The 13668-nt window shown below is 48.4% G+C and overlaps 1 protein-coding gene across 1 annotated transcript in view; it reads left to right on the plus strand.

Moving 5' to 3' along the window:
• Positions 1-4498: 4498 nt before the first annotated feature.
• The window catches only part of HYDIN (HYDIN axonemal central pair apparatus protein), a 337764-nt gene continuing 328594 nt past the window's right edge, over positions 4499-13668 (plus strand). The window contains exon 1 of the mRNA XM_084812324.1: positions 4499-5477. The gene's annotated coding sequence lies outside the window, so the exon portion shown is untranslated. The remainder of the gene's footprint in view (positions 5478-13668) is intronic.

The raw sequence follows: 13668 nt of genomic DNA on the forward strand, positions 1-13668 counted from the left end.
CTTGTCTTCTCCTTGATTGGGTGGCCGGTAGTAGACTCCAACCACCAGGTTCCTTTTATTCTTTGTTCCATTTATTTTGATCCAGATGCTCTCGATGGGGCTACCAAGCTCATCCTCCTGTATTTCTGTGCAGAGATTCTGAGAGTTCTTCTGCCAGTTCCTTTATTACTCTAGGATGCAGTTCATCTGGCCCTGGAGATTTGAACTCATTCAAAGTCATTAGGTATTCCTTGAGCATATGCCTATCGATCTCAAGCTGCAATCCTGCCCCTTCAGCCTGCACTTCGCCTTTGCCAGGGGGGTCATAGACCTTCTTTTGGGTGAAGACTGAGCCAAAGTAGGAATTGAGCACCTCTGCCTTTTCTTTGTTATCTGTTATCATTTTGCCATCCTTATTTAATAGCTGAACAACCATTTCTTTCCTCTGCCTTTTACTATGCACGCAGCTGAAGAAAGCCTTTTTGTTGCTTTTAGCATCCCTCGCTAACCTCAGCTTGTTCTCAGCTTTAGCCTTCCTGACACCATCCCTGCAATTCTGTTCTACCTGCCTGTACTCTTCCTTTGTTACTTGGCCTTCTTTCCACTTCCTATATGTGTCCTTTTTTGTTTTCAGGTCATCTCTAAGCTTTTTGTGAAGCCACATTGGCTTCTTCTGTTCTCTTCCACCTTTTCTTCGTTTGGAACTGTTTGTAATTGTGCCTTGAGAATTTCCCTTTTTAAAAGCTCCCACCCATCTTGGATTCCTTTTCTCGTTAGAGTCGCTTGCCATGGGACCTTACTGATCATTGTTGAGTTTATTGGAATTGGCTTTCCTAACATCCAGGGTACGTGTTTGACTACACTCGGCTTTTGCTTCCCTTAGAACCAAGAACTCAAGTACAACATGGTCGCTTTCCCCCAGAGTTCCTGTAACTGCTACTTGATCCACTAAGTCATCTCTGTTGGTTTGGATCAAGTCAAGGATAGCCGATCCTCTAGTTCCTTCCTCTACTTTCTGTAGGAGAAAGTTATCCGCCACACAAGTCAGGAATTTCCTGGAGGGGCCATGTTTTGCAGAATTTGTCTCCCAACAAATATCAGGGAGATTGAAGTCCCCCGTTACTGCTACATCATGCTTCCTTGAAACATTGGCTATTTGCTTTTCAAAAGTTTCATCCTTGTCTTCTCCTTGATTGGGTGGCCGGTACTAGATTCCGACCACCAGGTTCCTTTTATTCTTTGCTCCATTTATTTTGATCCAGATGCTCTCGATGGGGTTACCAAGCTCATCCTCCTGTATTTCTGTGCAGAGATATGTATTTTTCACATATAGTGCAACCCCACCTCCCCTTCTGTTCCCCCTGTTCTTTTTGAACAAGTTATTTCCTTAAATTGCTGTATTCCAGTCATGACAGTCATCCCACCAAGTCTCAGTTATACCTATCAAGTCACAATTTCCCTCCCGTATTAAGAGTTCAAGTTCGTGCTGTTTGTTTCCCATACTCAGGGCATTAGTATATACACATCCGAGACCATGTGCTTCATAGTCTGGCTTTTTTCCTACATGTGTCTGAAGACTATTATTGGGCGCTATCAGAGCTGTTCTCTCCGTTGCAGTGCATGTGCCTACGTCCATTGTTACCCCCAACATTACATCTCCCTTCCCCATAGGATTCAGTTTAAAGCCCTCCTGATGAAGTTCTTCATGCTGTGGCCAAACACATTCTTCCCACCTTTGTGAGGTGCAACCCATCCCTTGCCAACAGCCCACCTTCCAGGAAGTATAGCCCGTGGTCCCAGAATCCAAATCTCTCGTGCCGGCACCAACTTTGTAGCCAGTCATTCACACGGAGTATTTTTCGTTCCCTTTCTATCCCTCTTCTAACTACGGGAAGGATGGATGAGAAAACTATCTGGGCCCCAAAGTTCTTGAGACTCCTTCCCAAAGCTTCAAAGTCTGATGTGATTTCTTCATAGCTCCGCTTGGCAGTATCATTTGTTCCCACACGGATGAGAAGAAAGGGATACCTGTGAGTGGGCTTTATGAGTGCAGGCAACCCTTCAATCACGTCTCTAATCTGTCCTCCTGGGAGACAACATACCTGGCAAGTCCATGGGTCTTCACGACATACCTGGGTTTCGATCCCACACAGGAAGGAGTCTCCCACTACTACCATTCTTCTCTTCTTCTTGTTGTTGGCCTGGGTTTCATTGCCTCTGTTTGACTGACCTTCAGCCTCTTGCTCACTCTCATGCAGGTTCCCCTGTGATTCTTCCTCTGCAGGCTGTCCTCCAGTCTCATCCGCAAGTACCTGGAATGGGTTCCACAGCTCCACTGCTTCCACTGGTGCAGAGTGGCGTCTAGTTCTTCTTCTCCTGTCACCCTTTTCCAAGGAGTAACCTCTACTCCATTTTTCCTCACCTCAGCATTTCCCACTTCTGCCTCAGCTTGCTGTTGCTCTTCAAGCTTCTGGTCTTCCCTTTGCTACTGTAGTTTCCCCATTCTGTCCAAGAACTCTTCGTGTTCTCTTATTCCCTGGAGGGTCGACAGTCGCCGCTCCAGTCCTCTTACTTTTTCTTCCAGCAGCATGATCAACTTGCACTTGTTGGAGGTGTAGGCCATGTTGTTCTCAGGCAAGAAAACAAACATTGCACACACCTTGCAGGTCACCACCACTGGAGTCTTGTCCTTCCATAGCCTCTTTTCCCTTTTTGTGTCTAGCTTTCTGTTTGTTCTAGACTAGCCTGTGCCTGGTCCTCTACTCACTAGAGGTTAAAAGCAGAGTCCCACTGGTGTGGAAGTGTGTGTTACAAGAAAAATAATTTTAAAAAATGTTAGGGGCCTCTCCCTTGACCTCCCCTGCTGAACTCCCCTGGCCAACTCCTGTTTGCTCCCCCTTTTTGCTCTCCCTGGCCGCTCTCTCTCTGGGAGCTTGCTTGCTTCTGTAGTCCCTGGACCAGCTGGAGCAGCTTCCTCTCCTCTGGTCAGCTGGGAGGCGGGTGTCAGGGTGGACACTGAGCCCATAGAATCCCAGAATAGTTCTGATTCTGAGGAAGAGGAGTTGACCCTGGGAGAGGAGCGTGCTCCTCTTTCCCAGGGCCAACAGCTGATGGAGATTCCTCTCACCGCCATTCCTAGATTAGATAGCAGTCCTGGGAGTGACAGAGCGCGGGAAGCAGACTTGATGGACGCGTGTCGCCGACACAGAGAGCGGCGCCAAATGGAGGGTGTGGAAAGGAGGCGTAGTGCCTGGTTGGCGCACAAACAATGGTTGCGGCCAGAGGATCTAAGGGAAAAGGGGAGGGACTCTCCCTAGCCCTTAAGTTCAGAGTCTGCCAGTGATTCCCTTTCAAACGGGGACCAACTTTTCCAACTTAGGGCATAGGTACTCTGCTGCTCATATCTAGTTGCTAACAGTAGAGTTAAGTTGTAAAAGAGGAATAAAGCTTTGAAAAGAATCCCTTTGTCTGTGTCTGGACTTGGCTACTGGATTAGACTGAGAGAGGCCTTCAAGGAGCCCTTGACAGCGGGAAACAGACTGAAGCTTCCTGCCCACACAGCTACTGGGAGTACTCAGGCCACATACACCCAATTCAGTTGGAGCTCTCAGGAGCACCTGGTGAGCTCACAGCCACTCAGAAGGATAAAGAACATCCCCCTGGGCTTCCTGCAATCCACTTACCTCTTTGCCTCTGTCTCCTTTGTCTCTTCTACCTCCTGCTGAGCTCATAGCCACTCAAAAGGGAAAAGGACAGCCCCCTGGGCTTCCTAGGGCCCACTTACCTCTTTGCCTTTGTCTCCTTTATCTCTTCTACCACTGCAACTCCCCTGGCCAACTCCTGTTTGCTCCCCGTGTTCACTCGCTCTGGTCACTCACTCTCTGGGAGCTTGCATGCATCTGTACTCCCTGGACCAGCTGGAGCAGCTTCCTCTGCTCTGCTCAGCTGGGAGGCAGGAAACAGGCAGATGATGATGATGATGATACTTCTCTCAGGTGTACTGCCCCTCAGTCTTGTGACTGGTGAAGGTAGCCTCCAGGGTCCTCTGCAATGATGTAGGGGGAGCCTTCCCCATCAAGTTATAGATCTGGGGAAGAACGTGGTGGCTCAGAAGTAGCAACTTGCCAAAAGGCCCACAGGAAGTGCATGATTAGGCTGGTAGTTCAAGACAAGATTTGAACCAGAGACTGCCCAGCTCATAGCCGCTACATAGGTCTCAAATAGCTCTAAAGATTAATTTAGAACAGTCTTCCCCAACCTGGTATCCTCCTGATACTATAGTCATGCTGGCTGGGACTGATGAGATTTGTAGCCCAAAACATCTGGAGGGGATGTGTTGATTTAGACAAACAGGTTCACTTGAACACAATTGGTGAGAGCTTGGATATATTAGCACTTACCATCTTCTCTTTTTGGTACTTAAGGCCGCTTTCCCATTTTTTGTTTACCACATGCACACTGCAAACTCTCTGAGCAGAGCAGAGAAATCATGGTTCATTTCCAAAGCTAGTCTGCTGGGGCCCAACTTTTTATTTTATTTATTCAAAATTATTTTTAGGCCGCCTTTAAGGATAGAACCTTCTCAAGGTGATATGAAAGATAAACATTCTACAAAACAAATAGAATAAAAATGTAATAAATACATATGCAATAAAAATCCAATAAAAAGAGATATTACCAATAAAAATTACATAAAAACACCTTATGGCACCTTAAAGAGTCTTATGGCACCTTCAAGACTAAGTGTGCAATCCTATGGACGTTTAGACCGAAAGAAGTCCTACCACCCCAAGCATTCCCCTGCCAGTCATGTTTGTGGGCAACGCTGGGCATGGTAGGGCTTTCCCCGCTCTCTCCAAACATGCACAGGATTGCGCCCTAACCAGCTGAGCCTGGCATAAGCTTTTGTGGCCGCTGCCCGCTGCTCCAGACGCACGCACTGCACGGGCAGCTTCCGTGCAAGCGTCTGCCAGAACAAATGCGTCAGTCCTTAAGGGGCCACAAGGCTCTGCTCTTGCTGCAACAGAATCCACCGTCTTCCTTCCTTCTGGCGAAGCGAAGCGAAACGAGACGAAGCAGGCGCCGCCAATGAGCCCGGCAGCTCCCGAGCTGCGGAAAGGCCGCCGGGAAGCGGCGGGGCTCCAGAGCTTTTCTGAAGGCCTGCGCAGACGGGGCCTGACGGAGCCCCGATGGACGCCGGCGCAACGCGGCGACCACAGCAAGACGCGCCCCGCCACGCTCGGCGGCCCGCGGGGTCCCTCGAAGGGCCGCCGCCCCCCCCCCCCGGCGCGGCGCTCCCTCGGCGCGAGGCGCATCGCCAGGGCCGCGGCAGCGGTTGCCATGGCGCCCGCGCCCCGCCCGAGAGACGGGTTGGTTGCCGCGGGAACCAGCGCAACAGCGGCAGGCCCGGCGAGCGGCCGGGGCCGGTGGGGCTGCTGCAGAGGCGGCGCGACCGGCAGGAGGCGGCGGCGCTGGCGGAGGGGCGGAAGGCCAGCCGAGTAAGTGTCCAGCCAGGACTGGCCTCCCCGCGGGGCCGGAGGGTCGCCTCAGAGCCGCGGACTGGGCGCTTGGGGCAGCCAGGGCGCGAGGGCCGCGCTGCTCAAGGCCCTTGGAGGAAGACCCCCGGGCGCCGCTTCACCCAGGGCGGGACTTCCGCCCCCAGGAGCCGCTGCCCGCGCTTCCAGCAGCCGGGAGCGCCGGGGGCTGTCGCGCCAGCGTTTGGAGATCAGCCCTCGGCGCGCCCGTGCCTTCGTACCCTCTTGGCCGAGCACGGCCTTCCCCAGACGGGCGCCCTCCGTGTGGGTCGGACTGCAGCGCCTTGAGGGATGCTGAGGGCCGTAGTCCGACACATCTGGAGAGCGCCAGGTTGGGGAAGGCTGAACTGAGGCAGACGGATGCTGCAGTGGGTCACTAAGGTGCGGGGGCGCGCGGGGAGAGAGCACTCTTGACCCCAGCCAGTTTCTTAGACTGTGGAACTGGGGGATATATTCTGGATTAATTCATTTGAAACAGAGCATGAGGGGAGAGGGAATCAATATCTTCACGCTGACAGTTCTTGAGATCCGAGCAGACTAGTGGAGCATCCATATCGGGTATAATGAGGGGGGGCAGAGATGCTGTAATGGGAAGATGGCTGCCTGTACTTTTTAAAAATGGTATCAGTTGTGTTCTGAGTTCCTAAAAGAGCACTTCAGTTATTACTTGCAGGAAAGGAGAAGAATGTTAAAAACAGCAGCGGGGTGTGCATATTGCCAGTTGCCACAGATATCATATCCCTTCCTCCCAAATGAACATATTCACTAGAAATAGGACCTGCTTTCTTTTATGTTTTTATCATTTACTTTTATCCCAGCCTTCCTATAAGGAGCTTAGAGCAGTATACACAGTTCTCTACCCCACTTAACTTCACAACAACCTGGTCATATATGCTAGGCTGAGAGAGAGAGTGATTGGCCCATGGTCACCTGGTGAGCTTCATGACTGAATGTGAGTTTGAACTGGAGTATGCCCAGGCCTGGGCTAACTCTAGGGATGTACAGAAGTCACTTACCTTTTCACGGATTCTGTTAGTGGGGGGGGAGGCACTCCGTCCCTCCCCCCTAATCCTCGATGGGGGGGAGGCGATCCGGTCCTCCCCCCCGGAATCCTTGACTCGGAATCCTCGGTTCCACGGAGCAGCTGGCCAGGCCAGGGCCATCCACAGCCAGATTTCCGGCTGCAGACTGGCTCGTGCGGACGCAAATGGCGTCCAGCCAGGGAGCCGTGATAGGCTACGCAAGTCTGTTTGTTTCCCATACTCTGGGCATTAGTATATAGACATCGAAGACCATGTGCTTTATAGTCTGGCTTTCTTCCTACATGTTTCTGAAGACTATTATTGGGTGCTATTGGAGCTGTTCTCTCCGTTGTGGTGCATGAGCCTTCATCCATTATTACTCCCAACTTTTAGAATTATACATAAATTTCAAAGAAGTCATACCAAATATCCATATATGTATCCATTTGCACAGGGCATCTATATACCACCCGTTCAAATGTTTAAAGCATTGTTAGGCCCTCAATCCATTGCACTATAGGAAGTAAGCATTTATCCTTCCAATATTGTAATATCAGTCTTTTAGCTGTCAAAAGTTGTGGATAATCCATTTGCATTGACTGTGCATTAACTTCCAGGAAGCAGGTAGATAATTTAAGAGGACTTGTACATCAGTAAATATTAAGAGTGTTCTGATACAAAGTTTATCTGTATATTAACCTCCTCCCCAAAAGAGGCAACTATCGGGCATTGCCAAAACATATCATTAAAAGAAGCCTTAGCTGTGTTACACCTCCAGCAATTAGCCAGCAGACAAATCCTTATTAACGAGACATTGTGGCATCCAATAGACGTGGAACAAGAGTGGAATTGTTATCAGCAGTGTTTGAAATAGAAAGGAGAATTTTGAAAGAATCATAATCTTCATAGCTGCTATCCTACCCAGAAGTTTAATGACTTCCTGGAATGTAACTCAAGCATCAGACACCAACTGTTCAATATTTCTTTTCTGAAATTGCTTTGCTTAGGTTCAGTCACACAGAGATGTTGAACAGTGTTAGGTTGTAATACTGTTATACAGTTTATGAAGCTGTTTTTGCTTAGCTTGGAGGGTATTAAAGCTTGGATTTTGTGTAACTGACACTGAAACATACTGCCTTCTCAAATTTCACAAGCAGCAGTTCCTTCAGCTTTGACATTGCTTCCTGTGTCAAATGTCATTGACAAATGGGTAGATAAGATTATGCTATTCATTATTCATGACCCTTTTCACCTTAACAATATTCTGACCTGAGTCAGCTAGGATTTCACTTTCAACTGCTATTGTAAAGAGTAGAGGTGAGAGTGAACAACCCTGCTTTGTACCTCTATGTCGTTGAATTGGTAGATGGTCATAGAATAGAATCATAGAATAGTAGGGTTGGAAGGGGCCTACAAGGCCATCGAGTCCAACCCCCTGCTCAATGCAGGAATCCAAGTCAGAGCATCCCTGACAAATGGCTGTCCAGCCTCGTCTTGAAGGCCTCCAGTGTGGGAGAGCCCACCACCTCCCCAGGTAATTGGTTCCATTGCCGTATTGCTCTGACACTCAGGAAGTTTTTCCTGATGTTCAGCCGGAATCTGGCTTCCTGTAACTTGAGCCCATTATTCCGTGTCCTGCACTCTGGGATGATCAAGAAGAGATCCTGGCCTTCTTCTCTGTGACAACCTTTCAAGTACTTGAAGAGTGCTATCATATCTCCCCTCAGTCTTCTCTTCTCAAGGCTAAACATACCCAGTTCTTTCAGTCTCTCTTCATAGGGCTTTGTTTCCAGTCCCCTGATCATCTTTGTTGCCCTCCTTTGAACCCTCTCCAGCTTGTCTGCATCCTTCTTAAAGTGTGGTGCCCAGAACTGGACACAGTACTCCAGATGAGGCCTAACCAGTGCTGAGTAGAGGGGAACTAGTACTTCCCGGGATTTGGAAGCGATGCTTCTATTAATGCAGCCCAAAATAGCATTTGCCTTTTTTGCAGCCACATCACATTGTTGGCTCATATTCAGCTTGTGATCGACGACAATTCCAAGATCCTTCTCGCTCGTAGTGTGGTTGAGCCACGTATCCCCTATCTTGTAACTGTGCATTTGGTTTCTTTTTCCTAGGTGCAGAACTTGGCATTTGTCCCTATTAAATGCCATTCTGTTGTTTTCTGCCCAGCACTCCAGTCTATCCAGATCACTTTGAATTTTGTTTCTGTCTTCCAAAGTATTAGCTATCCCTCCCAATTTTGTGTCATCTGCAAATTTGATCAGCATTCCCTGCACCTCCTCCTCCAAGTCATTAATAAAAATGTTGAAGAGCACTGGGCCCAGGACTGAGCCCTGCGGTACCCCACTCGTTACCTCTCCCCAGCTTGAGAAGGTCCCATTGATAAGCACTCTTTGAGTCCGATTCTGTAGCCAACTGTGGATCCACTGGATCGTTGTTTCATCTAGCCCATTTCGAGCAAGTTTGCTCATCAGGATATCATGGGGCACTTTGTCGAAAGCTTTGCTGAAGTCGAGGTATATGATGTCTACAGCATTCCCACGGTCTACAAGGGAGGTGACTTGATCAAAAAATGAGATCAGATTTGTCTGGCAGGACTTGTTTTTGACAAATCCATGTTGGCTTCGAGTAATCACGGCATTGTTGTCAAGGTGCTTCCAGATGGATTGCTTTATGATCTGCTCCAGAATTTTCCCAGGGATTGATGTCAGACTGACTGGTCTGTAGTTCCCAGGTTAAAATGGTCAAAAGCATTTGTATAGATCCCAGCAGTTGAGATGGAGTGTCATTGCTTGACTATGTTCATACATTTGCCCCTTCCCCCAAAATTCAGTTTAGCCAACAATTTGAGGAAAAGGTCATTCCAAACTTTCAAATGCTTTGAAAGCATCCAAACAGAGCAACAAACTCAGGGGGTTGCAAGAGCTGCTATGGGGAATGACATTCAAAATCCACCATATCAAGGCTGCTAGCTGTCATGAACCTAGTCATGTATTCAGGGATACATGTATTGTGTCTCTTTGGTAGTATAGTTGTCAAGAGTTTCGCATCTTGATTTTAAAGGGCAATAGAGTGGTATGGGCCTAGCCTGTGCTTTTTTTCTGGAGAAAAAGGTACTGGAACTCTTGGATTATGCCAGCTTCGGACGACACAACAACTGCCCATGGCTGGCTGCCCATGGTGGGTTGTCATGTTGTGTGAACCTGGTCAAAGTCTCTCCCCCACCTCCACCCCGCCCCTGCCTCGCAGCCTAGAATGAACAACACAAAAGCAACCCACAACAATTGAGCTATAACTAATGTCCAAATACCTGGAAAAATAAGTACGTCTTTGCCTGCCACTGAAAGGATGACCATGTCGCTGCTAGGTGAGCTTCCTTGGGGAGAGCATTCCATAAACACGGGGCTATTACAGAAAAGGGCTGTTCCCAAAACTCCCCCCCCCCCAGTTTTCTCTGAGCAGGTCCATGGAGAAGGGCCTTTGAAGGTGCCATCTTAAGGAGACAACCTTGATTCAGTCAAGTGTCAGTTGAGAACATTATGTATAAAAAGTAACTATAGGACCTTTGTGTTTAAGGTTGACCTTGATCTAGGAGTAGAGATATTAAGAAAGCACCCTAGTACATAAACACATACCATATATAACCAAACAATACCATTTTCACCTTCCAGGAGCAGATTCCCATCATGAGTCATCTCACATTCAGGTTATAGCAGCTTCCTCAACCTGAGAGAGAATATGGGGGGCTGGGCTATGTAACTGAGTTTAAACTTCATTCCTGGGCTCAGCTGAGGGCCTGCTGCAAATAACTTTGCAACACAGAGAATTATGGATAGTGTGAATCAATAATAATGTGCGAAGTCGCAAGCTGCTTCTGTTTTGCCCAAGAGAGCAACAATCTGGCAAAAGAACATATGATGTGTAGGGAGTCAGATGTAACGTGGAAGAATATTATATCCAAATAAAACCTGGAGGGACTCAAAGTTATTCTTTTGCAAAAGGGAAAAATGCCCTGGCAGCCGTTATTTCTTTTGCCCCAAGTCCAGGCACAGTGGGTCCAATCAAGAAGGTCATCATGTTGAGTGCTAAGTCTTCATCAGCAGCATCAGCAGCCTAACACCGAGGCCCTTCTAGGGCCAGATCTGCAAGTGGATCAGAAGCTTAGATTTTGATGATACTGTCAGTATTTTAAACATCAGTTTGAACTGGAACCCCCATCTGTAGTCAATGCTTACTTCCCTTAGCTGCTCCATATAGGGCTTAAAGGCTTTTAACCTGGGCAATGTCTCTAGGCAAAGATCCTGAAATACCTGCACACTTTTGCATAGATGTACATACATATCTGTATAAAGTTTGCATAGATTTTTTCTTTTCACAAGTTTCTTGCAAACTGCACTGTGATATCTCTTGACTGTGCACTTTTTCAAGGTCCTTGTCCCAGAGATCAATGTTCTTCAGATATCAGTTCATCTGAGAGTATCTCATTAAACCATATTTCCACCTTCTCTTCTACAATTTTACAAATACAAATATTCAGACTCTGATTTCTATTTTCTAGACCCTCCATTTTAAGTTGGAGCTCCCTGATCACCATAGACAAGACATTGTACCTTAGACTGCTGCTCCAGCCCTAAGGTCATTGTGGTCTCAGCAACATCTGTTGTTTTCAGGGTAACTCCCATTAAGTTGTTTTCTCAGGGCTGCAGATCAATCTCCCAGTAGATCAGGCTTTAGTTGGCTTATTTTCGTTTTGATCTCTGCCATTGTTGTCATATCTACTGACTGGCTGTTTCTGTTACTATCCTTGACCAAGAAAGCCTGGTGAATTGGGCTTATTCTGTCATCTTGCCTGCTGGCAAACCAGATTGGCTTGTGCTTGGCCCAAGTATTTGCCCCAATGATTTCCATAAGTTGCGGGATGGGGGGAGGGATCATTAAGAGGCAGATGAAAGATTACGATTTAGCATCATGTCCATGGGGCATTGTGTCCCAGGAATGTTGCCAAGCTGCTGCTTGGTGGCAAGGCTTTACAAGAAAAGGGGGAAAGGCCACCCTCCACAGGCCTTAGAATTCACACTCTGGCCTGAAAGTTGCTGATATCCACCCCCACCCGAGCCCCACCACCACACACAGTTTCTCAGAAGACATATGGTCCCACATAAGGGGAAGTCTAGAAGCTAGAAAGGAAATGCCATTGCTTAACATGACGGATCCTGGAATAATTTTTAAGGAAAGCCTTTAATGTCTCACTGAATTGCATGTTTTGCAACTTGACTAATTAATTAGTCCTTTTTAACATCTTATCCTGATGCCCTATATATATATATCTACTAAGACGTAAGTCTCATTGTTTTTAATGGAGATTACTCCCAGGTAGGTTTTTGTAGGACTGCAGTATTAGTTTTTTTAATATTTTGAATTTTGGTTGCCTCCAAGGTTCTAGTCTCAAAGGAGGGTTTTGGGTTGGGGAATGTAATAGATCAGAGGTGACAAAATTTGGGAGTGGGGACAGATTACCCTCCACCCAGCCCTCCACAGGCCAAGTGATGTCAAGGAATAGGGCCACACCCCCAGTTATCATTTGGCCCCTGGCCAGCTTCAGTGAACGTGAGGTCCCCCTAACGTGCATCGAGGCCATGCTGGCTGAAGCACCATGTGGATGATCCACCCAGTGCACTGGCCAAAAGCCAATAACAACAGGGTTCCTCTCCCTGCCCCCTCCCCAAGCCACTGGTAGCCAACCCACCAGGAGATGGGTCTTGAGGACAGGAGTTGGTGGGGTCTGTGGAGGGTGCCTCCACAGGCCAGATGGGGAACTTTTGCAGCCTGGATTAGGCTTGTAGGCCATAGGTTCCCACCCGTGTAATAGATGATGTCTAATTTTTCATGGAGAAATAGTCTGAGCAACTGTTGCTTGAAAGAGATCATATTTGCCACAAAGTTTTGCAACCTGTGATCAGATACTGAATTAGCTTTGAACACATCCCAAATCCCAATAAGAATATTGAACACCAGACTCTGTACTTCTTCAGTCAATAGACTGAAAATGTTCCTTGGAGTGGAAGAGAATTTGGGGCCTAAAATACTCTATAAAGGGGCTTATGTTTTGGTACCAAAGGAGATCCAAAAGATACTGAGCCTCCCATTGTCAGCAGCAAAATCCATAGTGCCCGGAGCTCATTCTGAATCCAGTCCTTTTCTCTTGAAGCTGTTTCTGCTAACTACGGTTCTAATCCAACTGAACAGGGATGGCCATGGGGTGCTCAGGCTCAAGAAGGAAAGAAGCTCTTCAAGGCAGGGCTGGGCTGGCATCAAGGGCAGCCATAGTTGAGCACCTGCCGAGGGCCCACATCCCAGCAGCATGCCACTGGCCAGAGCCCCCTGGACTTGCTCCTCCCCTTTCCCATTGCAGCCTGCTTGCTCACTTGCCTCTTGCTCTAGCCCAGACCACGGTAGTGATGAGAAGGAAGAACTGGTGTCAGGGTTGGATCGGAGCCCACAGAGCCCCAAAGCAGTTATGATTCTGAGGAAGAGATAGAAACCATGGGAGAGGAACCCGCACGCTGTTCAGAGGCGCCGCCGGAGGGAGATCCCCTCCCTGCTCACATTCCTGAGAGTGGTAGCGACCCTGGCAGGCACGGGGAGGGACAACTGGAGCTTCGGGATGCTAGGCGCTGGCGCAGGGACAAGCAGGAGATGGAGAGCACCGAGAGGAGGCGCTCACCCTGCTTGGCGCGACGTCAACAGCTGCGCCCTGATGCCCCACGGGAAAGGGGAAGACTTTTACCTCCTAGTCCTTAAGTTCAGAGGCTTTCTGCCTTTACCCTCCAAACAGAGATCAACTAATTCACTAAGGCTAGAAACCCCTAGTAGGCAGCTCTCTTAAGTTTCCCTCATTAGGCTCATGTAGTTAGCATCTGTAAGCGTCATTAGGCTGAATGGAAATAAAGCCTTGGAAAAGAGCCCTATTGTCTGCGTGTTGATTCTAGCTACTTGAGGATTTCAGAGGGCAGCAGGGGCGCTCCTGACAACTGGAGGTGCCGCGGCCCCCTCGCTTGCTGGCCCTCGCCTGCCAAGCCCTCAAGTGGGAGCAGTGACAGGAGGAGGAGGAGCAAGAGCAGCTGGGG

Source organism: Heloderma suspectum, chromosome 8 (genome assembly GCF_057233095.1).
Source record: "Heloderma suspectum isolate Gila_16-S chromosome 8, 16-S_ref, whole genome shotgun sequence".
NCBI lineage: Eukaryota > Metazoa > Chordata > Lepidosauria > Squamata > Helodermatidae > Heloderma > Heloderma suspectum.